The sequence below is a fragment of the Marmota marmota genome, unplaced genomic scaffold (assembly GCF_001458135.2).
Source record: "Marmota marmota marmota unplaced genomic scaffold, marMar, whole genome shotgun sequence".
Taxonomy (NCBI): domain Eukaryota; kingdom Metazoa; phylum Chordata; class Mammalia; order Rodentia; family Sciuridae; genus Marmota; species Marmota marmota.
The window spans coordinates 38,999,780-39,018,839 of NW_026000057.1; the positions used below are offsets into that span (position 1 = coordinate 38,999,780).

The window sequence follows — 19,060 nt, forward strand, 5'->3', positions numbered from 1 at the left end:
AGGGGCAGCTGGAGACTAGGGCGCGGCCGCCCTCGGCCAGGCCCCGCGGCCAGGAATCCCTGCTCCGGCCCAAGGACGGGATCCGGTTCCTCTGTCTCTCGCGGTCTTGGCGGGGGGGGCAGCTGCTCGCCTACCGCCCTGCGCCCGCACCATCCCTCGGGTTCAGGCTCCCCCCCAAAGCGAGTCCAAGCTGCAGTCAGACACTGAAGAGGACAACACAGCAAAGTGACTGACGCCCGGGACTTCAGCGGTGAATGCATTCTTGCATGATCCAGAATTTGCTGATGTTATACTGAGAGCGGAACAAGCAATCGAAGAGGGAGTTTTTCCAGAAAGAATCTCTAAGGATCAAGTGGAAGTTACTTTGTAAAGGATCCCAAGAGGAAAATTATTGGTGTGTTTAAACCGAAATTAGAAGAGCCTTGTGGTCAACTGAATCCAAAACGGACCAAATATGTCCACAAAGTCTGTTGCCCTTGCTGCTTTGCCAGAGCCTGCCTGCTTCCTGACCAGGACTCCTTTCTGAGGCTGGGGTCTACCTAGCGGATGAAAACCTTCTTCTGGACCTTGTGCCAAAAGCAAAGGTGGTTTGGTTTGTCAGTGAGACATTCACTACAGTGCAATTGACCGTGCAAAAGCAAGAGGCAAAAAGTGCTAAAAGTAGGTAGAAAGTTTCATTGAATAGGATTCCCTTCTAAGGGTTCCTTTCAATTATTTGTTGAAGGTTTCAAGGAGGCTGAATATTGGCTTAGGAAATTTGAAGCTGATCCTTAGCCTGAGAATATTAGAAAACAATTTCAGTCATAACCTGAAAGATTAGTTGTTTTGGATTTCATCACCTGAAATACAGACATGGGAAATAATTGGTTAGCCAGCTATGAAAAGGAGAAATGTAAAAAGGAAATTGACCGCAAGGACTCAAACTGGATCACTGAAAAAGAATTGCTTATTAAAATTGAAAGAAAAGTGACCACAACACTGGGAGCAACCAAGAGATCTTTACTGCAGCAGTGCAACAAAGAGAAAAGAAAGAAGGAAAGAAGTGGGAGGGGGGCAGCTGGGAAAGGCTTTTATAGCCCTTCTGTTGTGCTGCCTAAATCTAACAGGGTCTCTGGGTTTGCAAGCTGCCTGGTTGGCACACAAGGGGGTTAAGTGCTGGCCTTGAGCAGGGGCCTGGGCGTTTGGGCTTGAAGCAAACAGGTGATAAAGAACCAGACAGAAGGTTTGAGTGGCCAGGTCATCCTGCAGCTTAACTTTGTTTGGCCTGCCCTGTAGACAGCTTACTCAGCCTGTCCTGCACCTAACAAAAATAGCTGCAATTGATAATGGCCTAGCATTTCCCTTTAAACGTCCTGATGAATGCAGAACATATCCATGTCACTGGGCATGACTTCCTCAAGAAAAAGTTTCTTTTTCTGAAGAAATAAGAAACTTGGTTTTGACATGGATTTCTGACATAAGCTTTGTGCAAGATCTATGTGATGATCTTTATGAACTTTTTTAGTATGACAGAGTTTTAACAAAGCTACTTTTGAAAGTCAGATGTCTGTGATGAGGGGTCAGATCTTAAAAACTTATTCAGGCGTTGAGATATGGGAAGAGTCCTGTTCAGCTGGTACAGATGCCTTGTGTGATCCTGGAAGGCAGTAAAAGGGGAAGTCAGGGTGGAATTATACAGCCTGGCAGCTCCTTTACCCAGACCATCCATTGCAGGAAGCCACTTTTTCCCCTCCTGGTAGCAGGAGGGCATATTGCATCATTAAAACATTGGAGTGATGTAAATCTGCTGTTAGGAGTTCCAGATGCAAAAACTTCGAATAATTTAAGTCTTTAAAAAGGTTACATTTTGAATGTAATCAAAAGTTTAGTTTTTGTCCAAATATTAAATGTCTATATCAGGAAAGAAGTGATAAGTATTGTACATTGTATTTTTTGTGGAAAATTTGTATTTTGTGTTTGTTAGTTTAAGAGGTAAATTCGTGGTTTACACAGCTACAATGACAATGATTACTGTATAACTTCAAGTAGAAAAATTAGATATTTGTTGACTTTTAATACAATAACATTTTCTATATTTTTTTCAGCATTGAGGAAAATGTTCTTGTTAACTCTTCTTAAATCGCATTACAAAAAGCCTTTGAGGGTTGGTAAGTCTGAAACCATCCTTGTGAACTTTAACAGAGAGGTCAGTAGAAAAATAGGTAAGAATAAAGCAATACTGCCTTAATTTTAGAAGCTGCTATTTTAGAACTTGAATAAGTGCTGCTGAAGTGGTCATTTGGGGGGACCTAAAAATTAAATATTTTGTTGAAGTGACAGATGGCCATTTTCTGTTTTATATCTTAGAATTTTTGTATGTATGTGTGGGAGATGTACCAGGAATTGAACCCAGGGTCACTTAACCACTAAGTCATATTCCCAACCCTTTTTTATTTTGAGGCAGGGTCTTGCTAAGTTCTTTATGACCTCACTAAGCTGGCTTTGAACTTAAGATCCTCCTGCCTCAGCCTCCCCAGTCACTGGGATCACAGGTGTGTGCTCCCACACCTGGCACCTTAGAATATTTTTGAAGAATTATTTTGTTTTAGTAAGGAAAAACATCTAAAGACATTCCCCCTTTAAAAAACAAATATACACTTAAATGAGACTTGAGGGGAATAATATAAATATAAGGTAGATCTCTAGTATTTTAAAATTTTACAATAACCTTAAAAATTCCCTTTTGTTTCTTACATGGGATCAAGTGATTAATCCATACTTTAGGGTACTGGTATTGTTCATTTTAGTACTTCAATTACTATTAAAAGTATGAAAAGAAAACCATACCCCAAAGTGTATATTGGATTGCATTTTGGAATATATATATATAAAATAGATAGATAGATATAGATAGATATAGTCAGTGGACCTTTATTTTATTTATTTGTGGTGCTGAGAATTGAACCCAGTGCCTCACACATGCTAGGCAAGTGCTGTACGCAACCTGCATTTTGGAGTTCTTAATAATAAGTTCTTAAAAATAATAGTGGTGCTTGAAATTATAGATGTTGTTATAATTAGAGTTGATTTTAGATTATTATTAGCCTAAATTAGAGGGAAACATGAGAGTAAACCACAAGTCATTTATATTTGATTTTGAAGTTTACTTTTATATTTTATTTTGAATATCAGTATGTCTCACATTCTTGGAATTTGTAACATTATTAAGTCACTGAGTGATTTAAATTGAAATGAGTGTGATATAAAGATGTGATTCCAGAGGAGAAAAGTTTAATTTCTTCTTCAGTCCCAAAGCTAGTAACATCAAGACTTGGACTAAAACAAGCAATTGGTAGTCTTGGTCTTTTGTTTTTTAGGTTCACTGTTTCATGATTAAAAAAAAAAAAAAGAGTCATTTTGTGTAAAAATGGTAAAATGTATTCAGGTAGTTATTCTAGGCTGTAGGACAAATCAGCAGTCTCTCTTCCTTGAATCATTGTCTTGATGTTCACAGGTGTGATGAATGAGCACACTGCTGCCTTTGAGGAGCTAATTGGAAACCTGTGTCCTCCTGTCTTCTACAACTTTCCATTTGCTCAGTTTTGAGAAAAAAGGAAAAATGACTAAAAAAAATTCAAAACTCAAAGTACTATCTTTTGGTAAATACTAGTAATCAAAATGCGCCTTTTGTAGATGTATCTAAAATAAAGGATATACATTATTGTGACGTGGGTCTGATTTTCATAAAACAATTTTTTCAGTATTTTGAGAATTGCTATATTAATTTTTATAATGGAGAACTTAGTGAATTGCCACTGTTTTATATCTTAAAATGATGTGAATATTTTTAAATGTCTGACCATGCTACAAAAGTAAAGTTGACATATTTAAGATAAAATTACAAGGTAGGGTACATTGGCTATGTTTTGTAAACTTTCATGAACTTAATTCTTATTTAAATATTGTGGTTTTTCAACAAGCATATTGAAAAACCTGGTAGACTAAAGGTGATAAAATTCATTGTCTTGAGGCTGTAAAAAAAATTTACAAGAACCTTTTTATGTTTCTGCATTGCATTTTCTTCTTTCCAAGAAAGAGTTGTCATTCTTGTAATGAAGAAATGACATTTATTGAGAGGAACCAGCAATATCAACGTGCATAGCTAATATGCAGATGTACAGTATTTAGATGGAGCCTTTGGGAAGTAACCAGGTTTAGTGGAGTTCAGGAGTGGGGTTCCCACAAAGGGATTAATGTCCTTATGAGAAGAAACAGCAGACAGCTCATTCTCTCTGTGTCACACGAAGACACAGAGAGAAAGTGGCTATTTGTTAGCCGGGAAGGAAGCCCTCACCAGAACACAACCATGCTGTACATCTCAAACTGTGAGAAAATCAATCTTCATTTGCTTAAGCCACCCAGACTTGGTACTCCCTATGGCAATCCATGCTGACTATGGCATAGGCCATTCTCCAGTTTATACAAACCACTTCTGATCTGATCATCATAGCCGAGGCCTAAAAGCAGTGCCTCCCAACTTGGAAATCATAACTCATCAGGGAGGAAAATAAGAGTGGAAGGCAAAGGAAATTGCAGTAGCTGTGGCCTGAAGCTCTTCAGGTCAACATTAAAGACAATGATTGATAGGGCTTGGGGGGTTGCTCAGTGGAAAAGCCCTTGCCTAGATGTGGGAGACCCTGGGTTCAACCCTTAGCACTGAAAATAGAAAAAAACAGAGGTCTAGTCATGCAACCTAGGGCCTGTCATCATAAATTCTCTCTCATGAGAGGGATTTACAGAGCCAAGTAGTTTCTACAGCCACTGTCCACATCCATGCTGTGTATTGTAGGCTCTGTGTTTGTTTCTTTGATGTAAGATCATGTGCAAAAATACCTACTCAAAGTCATGAGTCTAGAGTCAACTCTGGGAAACAAGACCTCCCCCTTATTCTTTACCCTTCAACATTTTTCTGAAATTGTATTTTTTTAAAAAAATTATGTATTCTAATTTTTTATACAATGCATCAGAATGCATTTCAGTTCATAGTGTACAAATGGAGCACAATTTTTCATGTCTCTGGTTGAACACAAAGTAGAGTTACACCATTTGTGTCTTCATACATGTACCTAGGGTAATAATGTCCACCTCATTCCACCATCTTTCCTAATGAAAACGCATTTTAAAATGAAATACAACAGTGCACAAATCAGCTGTCAAATTTACTTCTGTCACCCCTTAATCTATTTGCCTGTTGCCCTACATTTAGGAGTGGCTTTTAAAAATGGAGGACCTAGGGGCTATGTAAGGAATGTCAGAGGCCTCCAGAAGAAAAATAAAGGCAAGGAGTTGTCTCCCAGGGCCTCCAGAACAAAGCTAAGCAGATTTGCCATCTTTTATGTCCCCAAGGGGATTAGGATTTGTTACAAGCACAATAGGAAACAAATATGAGGATTTGTTTCTAATAGAAAAACTGATATCTAATTGGATTTTAAAAACCTTTTTGGTACTAAGGATTGAACTCAGGGCACTTAAGCACTGAGCCATGTCTCCAGCCCTTTTTATTTATTTTTTTAAATTTTGAAACAGGGTCTCACTAAGTTGCTGAGGATGGCCTTGAACTTGTCGTTCTTCTGCCTCAGCCTCCCAATTTGCTAAGATTACAGGCATGTGCCACCGTGCCTGCTTCTAATTGGATTTTTGACTGTCAGTGTTCTGAAATAAATGTAGATATCAGTGACTCATTTCTATACTTGCTTCCTTCCCAGAACAATTTTTCAAGTTCATAATTTATGAAGTCACAATGTAATTATTTTTTATTCTCCATGAAGAGTATACCAGAACATCATTTTAAATACTATACCAAATAAAGTAATAGTATAGAGATTTTAGTCATAAACTTAATTTTATTTTGAATAGTTATATAATAGAAGGTATTATGTAGTTTTCTGTTTCGTAGCAATAAAGCAAGATCTATGTAATAAAAGTACAAGATATAAAAGGTAAATAAATATGCTTATGTCAGTATGGGTAACGTTTTGCTGTAGTGACAAAATAAACTTCTTTCTTAGTCATTGCATGGCAAAAATAGCCTTCTGGAAGACAGGGGGTTGATTGTCCTAGGCCCTCAGGGACTCAGGCTAACAGAAGCTCCACCTTAGTGTGTGTTCCAGGACCACAGAGACTAAGGAAAGATAAATATGGAGAACTATGTGCTTGTTAGAATAAACACTCATCACTTCTCTCATGTAATTGGCCACATCCAGGGCAGTGCCACGCTGAGCAGAGCAGGGATGGAGAATCTTCCTGAGGGAAAGGCACACTCCAATTCTACCACATGAGTCAGGATATCCACCGTCTAAGCTGCAGCCTTCTGAACAATGTTGTTCAGAGTGTGAGCTTGGGACAAAATAGTTAATAAGAACACAGAGTTGACACGATCCAGTTGATTCACAGACACATGAGATTCACTTTACTTCTCCTCTTTAAGGCAAATTTTCACTTATGATGAATAATAAAGTTTTATTTCAAGTAGAGATGTGTTAGGCATAGTGTTGCTTTCCAAATAAGTCACCTTCCTTTGGGTTCAGGCAATGGTTCTAAATTTCTTGACAAACAAACCTAGATGTGAAAAGAAAAGGGAGCACACAGGATCATCTTAGGCAGGAGCCTAAGACTTCATTCCATCAACGGGTGGAGAATCAATGGCCGAGGACTTGCAGGTGGCCATGGGGGAGAGTGGCGTAAGTGTGAAAATCACCAGATTCTGAGAGCTTCATTCTTCATGGTTGAAGCTATATGACTCAATAGCAGAAAAGGTGTTTGCATACATAGAAGCGAGCCTGAATGTTGGGGTGGGGGAAGTCATACGTAGTTTTGATGTTAAATACATCCATTCTGACTCTCAGAGTATGATTCAATGATCAGTTGAATCAAGATCCTGCAATGGTGATCTGGCCATTAGAGATGTGGCAAGCTACTGTGTGGAACTCTTCAGCATTGTCTCCCGTAAAAGGTGTATTTTCTTTTTTCTTTTAACATTTATTTTTTAGAAGTAGCCAACTACAATACCTTTATTTTAATGTGGTGCTGAGGATCAAACCCAGGGCCTCGCACGTGCTAGATGAGTGCTCTACCTCTGAGCCATAATCCCTGCTCCAAAGGTGTATTTTCTTGATCTGAAAACTCCAGACAATCTAGGGAATTATTGCATGAAACAAAAACAAAATTTTCAGGAGTGCAGACTTCTCATTTGTATCGTAAACACCACCATAATCTTTTCAGCTATTTTCACAATATAAAGATTATATTTTAGGTTGAATTGCATTTAATAAAGTCTAAAGAAACCACAGTTCCACCCCCACAAACCTATTTGAAATTCATTAGTTTTTCCTTAGCAATTAGCAGTGTTGTTTCTTTAGGTTCTCTTCATTCAATGAGGTTTACACTCCTGTTCCCCAGGATAAGCTACACCAAGCTTCACCACTTTCACATTTTTATCACTTGAAGATTTTGATTACTGTTTGGGAAACATTCCCACTCTGCCACAGTCTACATTTCAGAGCCTTGATAACCACATACTTGGAGCCAAAATTGCTGAGGTTTTTACATTCCAAGATATGTGCTTTTGTGTTGCTTAGGAATATCATGAGGAGATGGAGGTGTGGAAAGACGTCACATGCAGGAGGTCCATCCCATTAAAAGTCAATCAGGGAAGAGTAATAGAGAACTGTAATGAGAGGTAGAAGAATCTAAGAAATTCACATTATCTGTGTGACTCCCTTGTCCTAAGATGGGCTGGAGCCATGTCTTCAGGATTTCTATCTCAGGCAAAGGCCAAGCCACCACTCAATGTGGATTCTCTCTAGAGGACTCATGTTCTTAGGTGAAACATATTTTGTATGTTCTTTTCTCCAACCTTAATATTGACATAACATAATTTCAGAATTAACTTGGTGCCCAGTATACCAACTAGATAAGAGCAGAGTATTTGTTTTCAGTTCCTTTTGTCTTTGGTCTTATGATATCCAGGCAAGATCATTTTTTTTAAAGTGGCTTAGGTTAATTTGTTTTCTTCCCCATCTGTCAGTGTGGTTATGTGGTTCATCAGGGATAGAACTAGGTTCATTTGTGATTGTTTATATGCCTTTTTGGTCATTCCTCTGCCTCATGGATCTTTATTTAGAATTAACACAGATCATTTAGGAGTTAGCATAGATCATCTGTGCACTTAATGTTCCACAGCTATGGATTTTAACACAGGTACAGGGCCACACACATGACTACCAAGTCGTGGTACATAATGGTTCCATCACCCCAGACATCCACTGTGCTTTGCTCCTTTGAGCAGCTCCTCCCCAGGCTCCAGTCTGCTCTTCATGCCTATAGTATTTCCATATTTAAAATGTAACAAGTAGAATCATGGAATAGATCACATTCAGTATCTGGATTTTGCTTTTATAGTTAAATGGATTTATGAATTATCCATGTTGCATAAATCGATAGTTTATTCTTTCCACTAATGAGTATTTCATTATATGGGTGTAGCACGATTTTTAAATTCATTTTCCTTAAGGATATCTGGATTGTTTCCACTCTGGTAAATTCTGACAAAAACTGATATAGAATGCTGAGAACCAGTAACTTTTATTAATACACAGAATAAAATTTATGGGAAGTTTATTTACCCCCACTTTCACCATGGGGTCCTTTTGGCTACCAGAAATCTCTGCTTAAAGGAAGACAAAGAGAAATGTGACTTGACCTTCCATGTTTCCCTTCCCCAAGAGTAAAAGCCAATGTTCCCGGGAAGCTGGAGAGAGAGAAATGAGGGGTTTTCATTAAAATCACTCTCACACTGAAGGCCGAATTAAAACATGGAAGTGGGATTCTTCTTCATAAAGAGAATCTGGCTAAGGTGGGTGCAGAAAGGGTACAGAAACACAGGGAATAACTCTTGAAGGTGCCTGGGAGAGCTGGGCTGCTGGAATGTCTTGTTCAAACTTTTATTTATTTTATTTTATTTCTCCCTTTTGGAGAAACTCTTGCTGAAAATTTATTTTGCCTCCTCAAATTACCACATACTGTCCCAGAAGTTAATTCAGGCTAGATTTTCTTGAATTCAGTGTGAGTACAGGGCAATGTTAAAGGTAAGAAATGCTATAGGTAAATAGCAATAATGGAAGACAAGGTAGAACCATTACAGATAGGACCTCAAATTAAAAGTCCATCTCAGGGCTGGGGATATAGCTCAGTTGGTAGAGTGCTTACTTTGCATGCACAAGGCCCTGGGTTCAATGCCCAGCACCACACAGGAAAAAAAGTACATCTAAGTTCTTGACTCAGTTATGCTGATATAGTTTAATCGAGGACTGCAAAGCCTTCAGAAATTTATAATAAATTAGATCCTGGAAATTAAAAATAAATTAGAAAACTTAGCACATTTATTCAAAATGTACCCACAGGTTATGCTGCATTGAAGAGTAAGAATGGAAATGTTTTCCATTAAAAATCTTAAGAGGGCTGGGGTTGTGGCTCAGCGGTAGAGTGCTTGCCTAGCATGTGCAAGGCCCTGGGTTCGATCCTCAGCATCACATAAAAATAAATAAAATAAAGGTATTGTGTCCAACTACAACTAAAAAATAAATATTTAAAGATATATATTTTAAAAAAATCTTAAGAATGGAATTTTGATTTTTCCAATTAAAAAAAAAATCATTCCTACTTAACTTGGACACTTAACCTTAAGAAAATGTAGAAATGTTTTATGTCGTCGCCCCTTGAGTGTGGCATCAGCTCACACAGAGCTGTGTGACACAAACTTTATATTCCATCACTTCTTTCTGGTCTGCACTTTGCTGCAGCTGATGGAGCACCCTCTGGTTCCCTGTGTTCCAGCACCTGAGCCATTTTTGAGTGGTGTCTCACCTTCGCATCCTGTCTTAGCATCTATTCCCCTCTCAGTTGCTATTACACATGACGGTTGATGTGTGGTCCTCAATCATAGTTATGTCATGGTATCATTCATTAAAAAAAACCTGACTCCCTTTCCTAGAAAATGAACCCCCAAAGCTTTAGCTCAAACTGAAGGACTTCCTCCTCTAATACCAATCATTGCAGCTGTAGTTTGGATGTGGTTTGTTTTCCAAAGGTTCATAAGTTGGAGGCTGGTCTTCACTGGGGTGGTGCTGAGGTGCTGGGAGGTAGGATCTAGTGAAAGCAATTAGGACCGTGCCCTTGAAAAGATTAAGGCCATTTTCATGGGACTCTTGGTTAAGTCTCAAGATAGAGTAGCTATTTAAAACAATTTGAAGGAAAAAAAAAAAGGAAGAAAAACGTAAGACTGTTCCCTCTGACTCCCTGTCTTGCCATGAGATTTCTCTTCCTCACGTGCATCCTATCATGGTGCCATCTATTCAAAGACCCTCACCAGAGACTGAACTAGGAACTGTCTGATTATGGACTTTCAGCCTCCAACACTGTGAGGTAAACAAACCTGATTTTTACTTAAGTGCCCAGCTTCGGGTGTTTTGTTCATGCTAATGGAGACCGGCCAGTACAATTCTTCAACCTTGTTTTCATCTACTCCCCTACAACCGTCTTGGACCCCACACTACATGTCAACCCAGCAATCTAACATCCATTAGAAGCTGCCAAAAGTCACTGTGAGCACCACTCTTTCCTGCCCCTCTTTCTATGCTTGGCTAATCCCCTTGACTGAAATGGCTTTTCCTCATCCACTCATTTCAAAATCTTCAATGTACTTCAAAATACAATTCAGCACAAAGTATTTTATTATAAGTTTTGGGCCAGGAAGTTGTACAATATGAACTGAAACAGTGCTTTTCACACCTGTGCCCTCCTGAGAGCCATACCTCAGAGATGTACATGCCCAGGGAGGGGTCCAGGAGTCTATGAAATGCTCTTCAGTGTGACTGTAGGCACTGAAGACAGCCCTACCCAGTTCAGACAGGTGTCTGGGAAACAAGGGGTTCAACATTTGAATTAGTGCAGAAAGTGAGGGCCCGAGGCTGCTTAGTGGAGGAGAGGCAGAGGGAGGAAGAGTGGACTTCAAAAGTGTCCTTCCTCCATGACATTCTGCCTCACCTTGAGCCCAGAATAACGGAGTTAGTTGATTATCTATGGACTGAAACCTCTCTGAACATATGAAAAGAAATAAACTTTTCTTCCTCTGTGCTGTTCTTATTGGGTATTTTGGTCACAGCAATAAAAAGGTGACTAAAACAATAGGTCATTGGGGGGTGTGCCCTTGAAGGGAATATTGGGACCCTGGTTTCATCTTCTGTCTCCTCTGCTCCTAGGCATGAGGTAAGCAGTTTTTCTCCACTGCCCACTCCTGTCGCGATGTGCTGCTTGGCTACAGCCTGAAAAACTTATTAATAAGGCCAATCAAGTACTGACGAGAATATCCAAAACTTTGATCTGAAATAAACCTTTTCTCTTTATAAGTTGATCATCTCGGGTACATGTCATAGTAAAGAGAAGCTAACACCGGGGCTGTGTGGAGAACTGGTTCTACCCATCTTTTCTTCTTCGCCTATTTCCTTTGTTGGTGATTTTCAAACTTATGGGGAGTCTGGGGGGCGTGGCTGATAGAACCTCTTCAACGGGATTCAGCTAGAGAGATTCCACTGCGTTTCCTTTTATATTCCTGAGCTTTGATGAGTCCCAGGCTAAAAACAGAACCAGGCACATCGCAGCTCCGAGTGGTCCCGGGCTCCCGATTCCCCCGTCTCACCATGCGTCTCGCTACCGGGAGTCGAGGGTCCGTGTCCGTGCAGAGGAAGGTCGCGCACTCTCCCATCCTGCTCAGGCAACGACCTTCGTGAACGAGGTGAGGGTCTAAACAGGAAGGCAAGCGGAGAGAAGCGGCCCTCGGGTGTTTCCCAGCTCCAGGGCCCGGTGCCTCGGTGGTGGCTGCACACAGAGGGCTGGTCTCCGACTCTACGCGGAAGGTGTCACATGGAAAGTCGATGAACTCCGCGGCCGGCGCGCAGGACGCTCTGGGGGGGGCGGCGAACGGGGACAGCGCGGGCCACCAGGGGAGCAGCTCCGCCGGGGCCCTCAGCCTCCACCCCCTCAGCCTCCCGGCGGGGCCAGCCACCGCTTCTGTCCGCGGAAGCCCGGGAGTCGGGTCCCCGGGCAGGCGGCCCTGAGCCTCCCTGACCTCCTCGCCCCATTTTCCTGCTTTTTCCAATTTTCTTGGGGAGGAACCGGCGGGTCTGGATGAATTGCCCTGGGGATCCTCCAGGAGGCTCTTTGAGAGGGTCCCCACGGGCCCCGGTGGGGTCACGGTTGTCTTTGCAGGGTCGGGGGACTTCCCTAGCTTGCTGGGACCTTGAGCTGAACTGGGCGGCGGGACACGTCCCAAGCCCAAGGGCCAGCTCACCCTGAGCCACCCACTCCCCGGCCAGCCTGGCATCTGAAGAAGCCCCCCTGGGCACTGGGGATTTTCGGACAGAGTTCTCCCACGATCGCACAAGAACACGCGAGACTGAGGAGCTTCCTAATAACTTTGTCCAGCAAATAGGAGCCTGGAGATTCTGCCTCGGTTTTCTCTCCAGCGTCGGGAATGACTGCAATGATGTACAGTTTAGTGGTTTTTGAGAATCTGATCAATAAAATGTGGCTTGAGATCCCATCACAGGATAAGATGGAAACCCCAAAGGGCCTGCCCAAACTCCTTTTGGTTTACCATGAAACCTTACCTTACTTGACCCAGAACAAACTCTGCAAAGTTATTCTTGATATGGGACATCAAGATTGACCCATGTTCTACCTTTTTACTAACATTTTACAGTTGATCCAGTCCCTTGCGACAACCCCTCTCCGCCTGATCATGTTGAAGACAACTCCGGAAGAGCTAACTTGGCCCAGTGAGGGCCTCAGAGTCCATAGGAAGCAGGAGTTCCAGAAGCTGCTTCTGCACCAGGTACAGAAGATGCATGTGGGCTCCTGACAGGTACCTTGGAGACTGTCTGAGACAAACACAGTGTTACTGCTGCCACTTCACCACCATCCCCAACCTCAGGAGAAAGGTTGACTTACTGAGTGGACTGTTGCAAAGTCCTAGTTCAGCCAATTCCCAGCCTCTATGCCGGAGAGTGAGTATATCTGTTTCCTGGACTGGGAATGCCTGGCTCACCTCTTCAGTTGGATTCTTCTGACAGCATCACCCGGTCTCTCCTCACCCTCATCTTGCACTTTGCATGCTTTGGCTGTGACATCCAGGCCAGAAAGATGGCATCAGTGGATGGCAGCAACCAAAACTGTGTCTTGGGTCAGGAGTGCTGGCCAGCTTGGGGTCCTGGCTGTCCTGCATCAATAAACTCATGTCCAAGAACCCATGGAATTTGAGGAGTATTTACTGCATGTGTTCTAGTGAACTTTCTACGTCCTGCAGAAAATCACCAAGGATAACAATGCCCCCACAGAGGAGAGCAGGCTAGCAGAGCTTGATGAGAGAATGTGGGGTTCCTGGTGAGGAACAGAAAGGTCTGAGGTGGTACAGAAACCTAGACCGCTGCTCCTCTGTAGGCAAGAACAGGAGGAGAGGTCCATGGAGGTAGAGGAGTTACAATCGCCCTTTCTCACTTGGTGTTGCTCCTCAGTTTTTACTCTTTGACTTTTTCCAAATGAACATCTTGCAGTGTAAAAGTAGAGGATTGTTGTTACTGTTTTACACAAATGACAAATTCCATCTTTTGATGCACAAAAGTGTCCATCAAAAGATAGATTACACATCCACTTTTTTACATACTGCCATACTAGTGTCTGTTGTATTCTGCTGCCCTTCCTATCCTCTACTATCCCCCCTCCCCTCCCATCTTCTCTCTCTACCCCATCTACTGTCATTCATTTCTCTCTTTTGTTTTTTTCCCCTTTCCCCTCACTTTCTCTTATAACAATGAGGGTCTCCTTCCTTTACCATGCAATTTCCCTTCTCTCTCTTTCTCTCCCCCACTCTCGTCCCTGTTTAATGGTGATCTTCTTCTCATGCTCTTCCTCCCTATTCTGTTCTTAGTTGCTCTCCTTATATCAAAGATGACATTTGGCATTTGTTTTTTAGGAATTGGCTAGCTTCACTTAGCATAATCTGATCTAATGCCATCCATATCCCTGCAAATTCCATGATTTTGCAGAGTAATACTCCATTGCGATGTGAATCTGCAATATGTATATGGGGTAAAAATGGGAGTTCATAATCTGCTTGAATCAAATGTATGAAATATGATATGTCAAGAGCTTTGTAATGTTTTGAACAACTAATAATAAAAAAATAAAAAAAGACAAAACTGCAAAATAAATTTAAAAAAAAAGATAGGAGAGACATTAATATGGGTTATGATTCCCTGGAATGGAGCCTAAAATTGCCCCAGCCCATTTTTCTTAAAGTACTTTAAAAGATGACCTCATCTTTTAGAGGCAGTGATCATTATTTATTTCTTTGCAAATAATGTCATTTATGTATCTTACAACTTGCATTAAGGTGATGCTACTGCTGTATAAATACAAGGGAATTGGAAACATATTACAAAAAAAATCGTGTTGACTCTTCAGAAACATCCAAACTGATAAATTGCATTGAATTAGAAAATATTTATAACTTGCCTGATAGTAAAATTTGTTAAGGTCTTAATCGGTTTTCCTTGGACTGTCTGTTGTTATTAACCCAGGAGCAACATATCATTAATTACATCCCCAGCCCTTTTTCTTTTTTTTTAAATTTTGAGACAGGTCTCACTAAGTTGTTAAGATCTTACTACTTTGCTAAGGATGGCCTCAAACTTGCAATCCTCTTGCCTCAGCTTCCCAAGTTCTGGGATTACAGGTTTGAGCCACGGCACCCTGATGGGATGTATGAGCTTTCAAAGAGCTTTCTCTTTTTTCCTCTACAACTATCAAACATATTTGTAAGCCAATTTCCTAGAAATTTAACAAACACTGCAATGCTGTGTGTAGATTTTATTCTGTAAACGTGATAAATATCAGGAATCACAATCCTGCTTCAAGTGTATATTCTCAGACATATTAACAGTATTTAGTACTTACCACACCGTATTTTACTTATTCCTTTCTTTGTCATTTTCTTCTGCTGGACAGACAGCACGTTCTTTGATTTTTGTTTGTTTACATTTTTGTCCCCAGCATACAACAAAGGGTAACAAACTATTTGAAAATTGGCTGGGATGTGAGGGAATGTGCAAGATTATATAAACATGAAAGTGATGGAGGTCTGTTTGGGCAAGAGTTATCATAGAGAGACTCGTTGGCACCCTTAGAATGGCATGTTTACAATGTTGGCTCTTGCCTAGCATCCAAGAACTTGGATTTGAGGAAAAATACCCACAACTCTGATGATAATGATAGTGGCTTACTCTTCCTAAAGTATTTACAGAGTAGGGTTTTGCTGAATACCTGCTTTCCTTCTGAGAGTCTGCAATTGGAATACGTGCTAGACCGAGGATGCCTACATGACATGTGCCCCATAAAAATCTTGGACTGCTAGGCTCAGGTCAGATTCCCTGGTTGGCAATATTTCACGGTGCTGGGGGAGTAAAGCTTGCCTTGTGTGACTCCACTGGGAGAAGAATCTCAGAAGCCTGTGCCCATTTCTTGCGGACTTTACCAGTATGTGTCTTCCTTGCTGATTTTGCTTTGTATCTCTTGCTGTAATAAATTATAGCTATGAGTAAAACTATGTACTATGTTCTCTGAGTCCTCCTGGTAAGTCTTCAGTCCTCCTGGATAGTCTTCCCCCTACACAAGGTCCAGACTTTAAAGGTTAGGACATGAGATCCTTGTCTCTCTCCTTTCATCCTCTCTCTTCTACCTTATATTACCTTTATCACTGAGTTTAAATCACTGTAACTCAGTTCGGTAATCATTTATTCTGACAACAGGATCTTAAATAATACTGCACTATTATTTAAACACCTAAAGAAGCCCACGATTTAGTTACTTGTTAATAAATGAGAAAGTCTAAACAAAACAATTTTTTTAAAAAAATTAATAAAAATAATTGAAATAGAGCTGGAAAAATAAATTAATACAAATTAACTAAGGTTATACATATGAAACACACACACACACACACACACACACACACACACACACATATATATATGTATATATGATTATTTACAAAAGGGAAAACATGAGTAAACTAGATGTTAATGGTAACTGCTTTATTACTAGCATGCAGTACAGAAATTTAGTGACTACCATGTCTGTGTTTCCTATGAAAATAGAAGCAGGAAATAACCCAGAAAGATGCTATGATGTGGAAATGCACTGGCCTTCACCTCTGGATGGAGTGAGGGACCCCTTGATTATGCCAATTCATAAATGGTCATGCACAGCCTAAGGACATATCTAACAACCACAGACCATACATGTGAAGGTGACTCCACATGATCATAATGAAGCTGAAAAGCTCCTATGGCCTAGTGACATCACAGAGCAACACGAGTCACGTTTGTGGTAATGCTGGCATAAGCAAACCCACTGTGCCAACAGTCACATGAAGGTGTAGCCTATACAGTTTTGTACAGCACCTACTACTTTTCTAACAAGAATAGTTCTATAAAAAGCAGAATGTTAAGGAAGAGTTTCTTGAATGGATTCTGGGTTTCTGGAATTGCTTCTCTAATCTGATTAGATTTAAAGGCACTAATGACTCCGATATGTGGATGCTAACACACAGGGTTGCGGGGGTAGAAGTTCAGTGGATTAGACCAAGAGGTAGAAAGGGAAGGGAGGGGAGATAGGAATAGGAAAGGCAGTGGAATGATTCTGACATAAGTTTCTTATGTTCATATATGAATACACCACGGTGAATCTCTACATCAGGTATAAATCACAAAACTGGGATCCTAATTAGAGTAAGATGTGCTCCATGTTTGTGTAAATGTGTCAAATTTTACTCTACTGTCATGTATAACTAAAAAGAACAACAATAAATAAACAAATTTTTAAAAGATAATGCAAGAAGTGATAGTCTCTGTCAGGATGGGGCAATAGAGGTAATAAGCTTATGATTCCTACTAGAAATGGATGAAAAAAGAAGAGATAATGCCAAATCAGTCTGAGCATTATTTCAGGAAATTTTCTCCAACCTGAGACTTGTGTCTCCAATCTATAGATTGAGTAAGGTCCTTAGTTTATTCCCCTGAAGAGACAATGCAGGTACTGCAATCTGGGCTGTGGAGTGAGCATTCCCAAGTAAAGCATTTATTGTCTCAACATTCATCACAGAAAAGATGGAATCACGCATTCTGTACTTTATCAGCACAGCCTCAACATATTTTAGATTAAACACAACAAGGAAGAGGAAACACATGGACCAAGAGTCACAGGACTTGGCTTCTGAGCTCAGTTCTGTCACTGATGGAGAGGAGTACTCTCCCTGAGCATTGCTGTCTTTATAAAGCATGTCAGAAGAAGGATGTCAATTCTAATTTCTGTCCAGTGTAAATACTTAGAGATTTTTTGTTTTTCTTACAAACAGAAAAACATTTTTAGATCAATATGTATAGCTAAATATAGAAAATAATCATTTTAGATCAATGTTTATAATTAAGCAAATAAAATATTCTGACCATGGAAATAATAACTAAATTTCTATAAATCCAGGTATATATTTATTTTTTTCCAGCCCTAATGGTACAATATTTTTATTTATTTTTCATTAAAAAATGCAGAGATTTTACTAGAACAAAGACTATAACACTTAATGGTTTTCACAACTTGAGCCCTTCAGAGAAAACTTCAGGATAAAGCAACTACAATTTCAAAGTAACCAAACCAACTCTAAATGAATATTAACTAGAACTTTCACAAATGCACAGGTGAGTTATTTCCTCTAAAACAGGATAAACAGAAAACACAAGAAACTTAGCAGTATAAACCACCACAACAAAGAGCAAAGCAAACAGCAGACAGTAGCACAGGAATGAAAACTTTGTAAAATGAGAATGAATCACCCATTTAAAATGTAAAAGTGTGGCAAAGGGAAAATAACTTCAATTCTAAATATCAACATTGTCCTTGTATTAAAAGATATGTTTTTCCTTTTGTAACTAGATGTTGGTTTTCCTTGTCCAGAGGAAAATCACCTGGTTATCTGGGTGTTTATTTCTTCTGTTAATTACTACTTCGACTGTGATAAAACGTTTATGTGTCCACATCCTCAAAACAAATTAAGGAAACGTGTTAAGTTCCACCTTACTATTGATTCTAAGTATATTTTATGGGTAAGTATGTTAGGATTAAATGACTATTGTCAAATGTAAAGTGAGTCATAAGTCAACTGAGCAAAAATATTCAGTCTATAACATCTCTACCTATGTTTGCTTCAATTATCTGATACAATGGAAATAGAAAAAGCAGATTATGAAACAAGAAAAAAAGGCATGCTGATGTTGAGACTCAGATTTTTAACTCCCGATTCTTATTGACCAAATGGACACTATCTATATATGGAAGCTAGTTACCAGGGAACCGGGAGCTGTACTGAAAGAAACCTTCTAGTCTTTATGAAAAGCTCATTGCTGCATGTACTCATTCAGACCAAATGGTCCTTTGATACTGATTTTTGGGAAGGATGTGAGAATTACTCAGATTCAGATTTAGGGTTTAAAGATGATAAATAGGAAGATACTTAGAAATTACTGGGTCTCATCAGAGAAGGCTTAAGTAACCGGGTTTATCATAGAATTATCCCTTTAAAGCATCACAGCAGGGCCAGGGCAGAACACTGCTGGTCTCTGAACCAGAAGAATAAGTGAGGCAACATTAAACCAGGTGGATTCCTTGATTTTTCAGTAACATAGCTTTAAAAAAACCCCTCTAAAACCACATATTTAAACTCATCCTGTTAGCTCTAACATTTCAAAATAATTCCTAAGCTAAAACAATGTTTAGAACAAAACTTTATTACCTCCAAAGTAGGATTTTGTATTTTGAATGGTTTACCAAAAATATATTTCTTACAATTTTGAGATAAATGTGTTATACAACCCCAAATCTTAAAACTATCTTAGTACATTAAAATTTACAGGTC

General features: G+C 39.9%; 1 pseudogene; it reads left to right on the forward strand.

Annotated features, from left to right (window-relative positions):
- Positions 1-229: 229 nt before the first annotated feature.
- LOC107141170 lies at positions 230-1,192 on the forward strand (annotated as a pseudogene).
- The last annotated feature ends 17,868 nt before the right edge of the window (positions 1,193-19,060 follow it).